The 5,873-nt window shown below is 45.6% G+C and overlaps 1 pseudogene; it reads right to left on the bottom strand.

The window, feature by feature from the left end:
* Positions 1–460: 460 nt before the first annotated feature.
* On the bottom strand, positions 461–1,045 carry LOC141568639 (large ribosomal subunit protein eL28 pseudogene; annotated as a pseudogene).
* Between the last annotated feature and the right edge of the window lie 4,828 nt (positions 1,046–5,873).

Raw genomic sequence — 5,873 nt, 5'->3', positions numbered from 1 at the left:
GCTTCTTCTTTATATATGTGTGTGTGTGTGTGTGTGTGTGTGTGTGTGTGTGTGTTTAAGGATATATATATATGTTTATCCTTAGTTATAAAACTTCTGTTAACTAGACTTCAGATGGTTCTCCAGGTTAATTGTTCTGTAATTTAGTTGTAATTTTGATATGTTCATGGGACGAGGCAAGCACAGCATTTATTTACTCTGCCATCTTGGAACTCCTCTGTAGGAAAAGACAGTGTTATTCTTTTGACATTGTCTTTCACAGAGAAGACTTCAAGTTTGAATGAAGTACTGCTTATAAATTGTTTCATTCATGGATCACGTCTTCTGTGTTGTAACCAAAATATCATAGTCATATCCATTGTCACTAGGATTTCTCCCATGGTATCTTCTAGGAGTTTTTGTTGTTGTTGTTGGAGAAAGTTGGCTGATGCTTTATGCTTTATTGCTTGGGGGGGGTTGCTCAGGAGCTCTTGGTGGGGCAAGTCCGCTTCCTCGTCAGTGTCACGGGCGTCTGACTACACAAGATGGTTCCGTTTGTGTGGATGGCGGCCATGCTCAGGTCCAGGCAGTACTTGTTCTTGCAGATCATGTGCTGGATGCTGCTGAGGGTGGTCCCCACATACAAGGTGCCCAGTTTTCGCTGGCTGGATCTCGGCGTCATGACGACCACCACACCTTTGCCATGGGCTGTTGGCTCCACACCCACCGTCTTGCAGTGAATCAGCCCCTTGGGGCGGAAGGAGTTGTGGGCCTTCAGATTATTGGGCTCCGTGATGTCTGCTTGTTCCTTTTGCTCAGGAAGCTGAAACAGTTGTACGTGACCATTCATTGCAGATGCGTGGACATGGCGATAGCTGCTCTCTCTGTGGCAGCCAGAGACAGAAAGACTCTTATAGGAGTTTTATAATTTTATGTTTTACATTTGGGTCTATGATCCATTTTATGTTAATTTTTGTGACAGGTATAAGTTCTGTATCTAGATTATTATTTTTTTGCATGTGGATGTCGAATTGTTTCAGCATCGTTTGTCAGAAAGACTATATTTGCTCCCTTGTATTGCCTTTATGAAAGATGAGTTGACTATATTTATGTGGATCCATTTCTGGATTCTCCATTGTGTTCCATTGATTTATCTGTTTTTCTGCCAACACCATACTGTCCTGATTAGTGTAACTTTATAGAAGTTCTGAAGTCAAGTAATGTCAGTCCTCTGACTTTGTTCTTCTCCTTTAATATTGTGTTGGCTATTCTGGGTCTTTTGCCTCTCCATCTAACCTTTGTGATCAGCTTGTCAACACCTAAAAAAGTACGTGCTAGGATTTTGGTTGGGATTGCGTTGAATCTATAGATCAAGTTGGGAAGAACTGACATCTTGACATTATTGAGTCTTCCTTCACATGGACATGGAATATCTCTCCATTTATCAGGTTCTTCATCGATTTCTTTCATCAGAGTTTTGTCGTTTTTCTCATATAGATCTCATACATATTTTGTTAGATTTATACGTAAGTATTTCATTTTTAGGGGATGCTAGTGCAAATGGTATTGTATTTTTAATTTCAAATTCCGCTTGTTCACTGCTCATAGGAAAGCAACTGACTTTTGTATATTAACTTTGTATTCTGCAGCCTTGCTATAGTCACTTGTTAGCTCCAGGACTTGTTTTTGGTCAATTCTTTAAAATTTTGTACAGATGATCATTCCATCTATGAACAAAGATCGTTTTATTTCTTCTTTCCCTATCTGTACGCCATTTCCCCGCCTTTCCTTGTTTTATTGCTTTAATCGGTACTTTCCCTACAGTGTTGAAAAGCAATGGTGAGAGGGGACATCCTGACTTTGTTCCTGATCTTAACGGGGAAGGTTCAAATTTCTTACCATTAAGTATGATGTTAGCTGTAGGTTTTTGTAGATATTCTTTATCAAGTTGAGAAAATTCCTCTCTATTCCTAGTTTACTGAGAATTTTCTTCATGAATCGACCTTAGATTTTGTCAAATGCTTTTTCTGCATCTACTGATATGATCATGTGATTTTTCTTTTTTAGTCGGTTGATGTGATGGATTACCTTAATTGATTTTCAAATGTTGAATCAACTTTGCATACCTGGATAAATCCCACTTGGTCCTGGTGTATAATTCCTTTTATGCATGGATTTGGTTTGCTAATATTTAGTTGAGAATTTTCCATCTATGTTTATAAGAAATATGGGTCTGTTGTTTTTGTGTAATATGTTTGTCTAATTTTGGTGTTAGGGTAATGCTGGTCTAATAGAATGAATTAGGAAATATTATCTATGCTTTAAAGTTTTTAATTTGGATGACGTACAATTTATGTATTTTTTCTTTTTTGCTTTTAAAGTTAAACACAGGAATCGTGAAATATTCCCATCAAGCACAGCATATACTGAAACTCTGTCCCTCATTTCCATGTTATGGCAATTGAAGGGTTAAAATTGACACTGTGGGGAAAAGAAGAAAGTAAGGAAGACTTTTCCGTGGACTTTCGACTTCCAAGTGTGGTTGAATGTTCGCCACTGCCTTTGAGCATTGAGCGCCGGGTAGTCAAGGATAACTAACTGTTTGGGGATGCCTTTCATCCTTAGACGTTTAGCAGCTTTCCTCTGGAAGGGGTGAAGCCACAACTAGTAAGAGGCAGCCACCCTCTGAGCTGTAGCAATGTCATCTCAAGGGTGAATGGGAGCGAGGAGAAAGTGTCAGAATGAGCAGGAGCTTTGGAGCCCCACTCTTGGGAGCCCCAAGTGGGTTCTCTGGGATCCAGATGCTGAGATGGAGTTAGGAGTACAAAAGGGGTGTAACACCTGTGGAGGGAAAAGGGAGGGAGTGGGATTGACCAGGAGGAGGCCTCGGCCTGTGATGTAGACTGACAGCCCCTGCGAGTCCAAGGGGGGGTGCTCTGGGCAAAATTGCTTGTTAGAGGAGTTCCGTGTTGGTAGAAAAGGGCTAGGTCCACGTGCCACTGTCTTGCTCAGCTATTGGCTGCGGGTCACCCCTGAGAAAAGCATGGTGTGGCTCCAAAGCGGATGGGTCCCTGAAGGAGGCCCAACACTCTTAGCAGCAGGGCAGCAATATAAACAGTAAATCTCCATGTAGGCCATGCAGACAGACCTGAGGTTCAAATCTCAGCCACGTGTGACCTTAGGCAACCACCCGATTCAGTTTTCTCATCTGCAAAATGGAGAGAAGGCCTTTCTTACAGGCTTGCAGGAGGATTACATAAGAGGAGAGTGAACAGGCATTCAATAACGTTCTTCCCTTTCCCCCAAATGGAAAGGAGCCAAGGTACGATCCTGTTCCAAGAACCAGCTCCCACCCTGTTCTTTATAGATTTCATTTCCTCTCACTTTCCACGAGGGGATCAAGTTTCCTATGGCAGTTTCCTGATCCTCTGGACATGCTGCCTCCCAGGAGGGCCTGCAGTGTCCCCTGACTTGTTCTCCTTCTGTCTTTCTCAGGCAGACTCAGAGACCTCCATGGCTGTTGCCCCCCCTCCCCCCGAGTCAGGGACCACTGGCTGATGTTAGGATGAGATGGGGTAATGCTTCCTGGAATAGACCAGAAGTAAGCAAATTGCACCATCTCTTTCAGCTGCCTGCATACACATTCCACTGATGATTCCTGTAAGAAGAAACCATCGTGTTCCTCTCTCTAAGTGCCTCTTTAGAAGCCTGAGGAGAGATCCCCCTCCTTCACTTAGATTCTGTCTCTACCCTGGGAGGTGAGACAGTGCCTGAATGGCAAAGAGGACATGACAGCCTGTGAGTCATTATCCTTCATCCGGGTCCTCCGAGCAGAGGGACACAGGTCTCCAAGGGCCAGTGTGCACGTAAATGGGCACATTTTACGGAGGAGTCTCAACTCGTTGGAGTAGAAACATAAAACAGTTTTTTTATTTCTTCCAGTAACTGCCCCCGCTATATCGTGCCAGATCTCTCTTTCCTGCTGGGGAGCAGCTCCCTTAATGACATCTTGATGTGGTTCCATAACTTTCCAGCTACTTTCAGTTTCTAGAACAGTCTCGTTCCAGTAATTAGGACCCAATCTTTTACATTTTAAAAAATTGTCATTGCAAACTTGAGTCAGAGCTCTTCTTCTCCCTTCCCTCCAGTATGAGTTAGAGCTGGGCCGTGGCAGTGAAAGGGAAGTGGCCACTGGCTTGATGGCACCTTATCTCCCACCGCTTTGAGGCCTTAGCATTTGTGTTTGAGGCTGGGGGAAGGGATGGGCATAAGAGGCTTCTTTAAAAGACTTCTGAGGGGGGCGGCCGGTTAGCTCAGTTGGTTAGAGCGCGGTGCTTTTAACACCAAGGTTGCCGGTTTGATTCCCCACATGGGCCAGTGAGCTGCGCCCTCCACAACTAGATTGAAACAACTATTTGACTTGGAGCTGATGGGTCCTGGAAAAACACACTTAAAATAAATATTTTTAAAACAAGTTTAACAATAACTACAAAAAAAGACTTATGAGAACAGAGGCGGTATCTCCCGTCTGTTACATGCTAGAGATTTCACCCCAGCTTCCTCCGTTCCTTCCTCCATCACTGACCCCCAGCCCCCACCCCAGCATCACCCTTTGGTGCCACCAGTGGTACAGGCTCCCAACAACTCCATTACCTGGCTTCCAACTCCTAATTCAGCAGCACCCTGGGTAAACCTTTGGCTCCTGCCCTCGAGCTGACTTCTGTGAATCGCCACATGGAGCCACAGAGCCTTCTGGGATGACTGGCCCCCAAAGGCCACACAGAGCTGGGATGGGAGAGCAGCTCCCATCTCCTCTCCACTCAAGCCGCACCACGTCCCTTCACGTCCTGCTGGGTGGGCGACTGCAGTGGGCGCCCCGCTTCCACCATCTCTTGGCTGAAGCATGACATACACCGGCAGGCCTGAATCCCAAGGTCATGCCCTCTACCAACATTCTCTTCTGCCTACTTGGTTGTTTCCTGTGGTCCCTCTGTCCCCTCACCCCTCTGTCATCCCTTGAGCCCTAAGGAAGTACCTGGAGATCAGTGTGAACTACCATAAGAATTTTTTGTTGGGATTAATAGAATCTGTGCAGTTGGGGCTTGTCCAAGAGCTGAACTAGCCATGGTGAGATGGTGGTCACCTTGTAAATGGGCCAAACTGTGTGACCACATTGCTGTCATCAGCACAGAGCCGCTGGACAGAAAGAAGGCTGAAGCTCCCTCATCACACCCCTTCTCTGTCACGTGTGGGTCCTTTTCTCCCCAGGGAGGCCTGGAGTCCTGCCCACATATTGGAGGATAGCCCACCTGAACGATTCTTTCCATCGGAAAACTGAGAATCTCTATTGTTTGCATAGTACATTTCCTGCCATTGTTCCCTAGATATTTGTAACCCACTCTAAGTAGAAAGGTGCTATTAGCATTCTCAGTTTGTGGGTGAGGAAACAGGCACAGAAGCTAGAGACGTGCCTGAGGTCACAGCTGATAGCAGTGGAACGGGGCCTGGACCTGAATTGTCTGCCTCCATTCTCTCATGCTGCAGGTTCATCCTCAGTGCCCTTCACCCGAGACCCTCAGGATCCTGTCCCCTTGCTGTGGGCTCTGTTCACGAGTGGGGCTTGCCTTTCTTCACTTTCAGCCATGTCCGTGCCCCTTGGTCCTGTCTCTTCCTCTAGCCCCCTCCCACTGGCCTCTCCCACATCCTCTCTACCCCCCCCCCCCAAATGCCTGGCAGTGCCTCTTGGGATAGGAGGACTGGGCCTTGAAGCTTTCTGACTGTGACCCCCAAACTCCTGGAGGGGCTGCTCACTGCCTTTATTATCCCTAGTCACAGTGGATGTTATTTATTGTCAGATAAATGTATTTCCAAATAAAACAGAAAATGAACAAATA

The sequence above is a fragment of the Rhinolophus sinicus genome, chromosome 7 (genome assembly GCF_057876585.1).
Source record: "Rhinolophus sinicus isolate RSI-liver-muscle chromosome 7, RSI-T2T, whole genome shotgun sequence".
Taxonomy (NCBI): Eukaryota; Metazoa; Chordata; class Mammalia; order Chiroptera; family Rhinolophidae; genus Rhinolophus; species Rhinolophus sinicus.
This window is presented reverse-complemented; position numbering and strand designations above follow the sequence as displayed.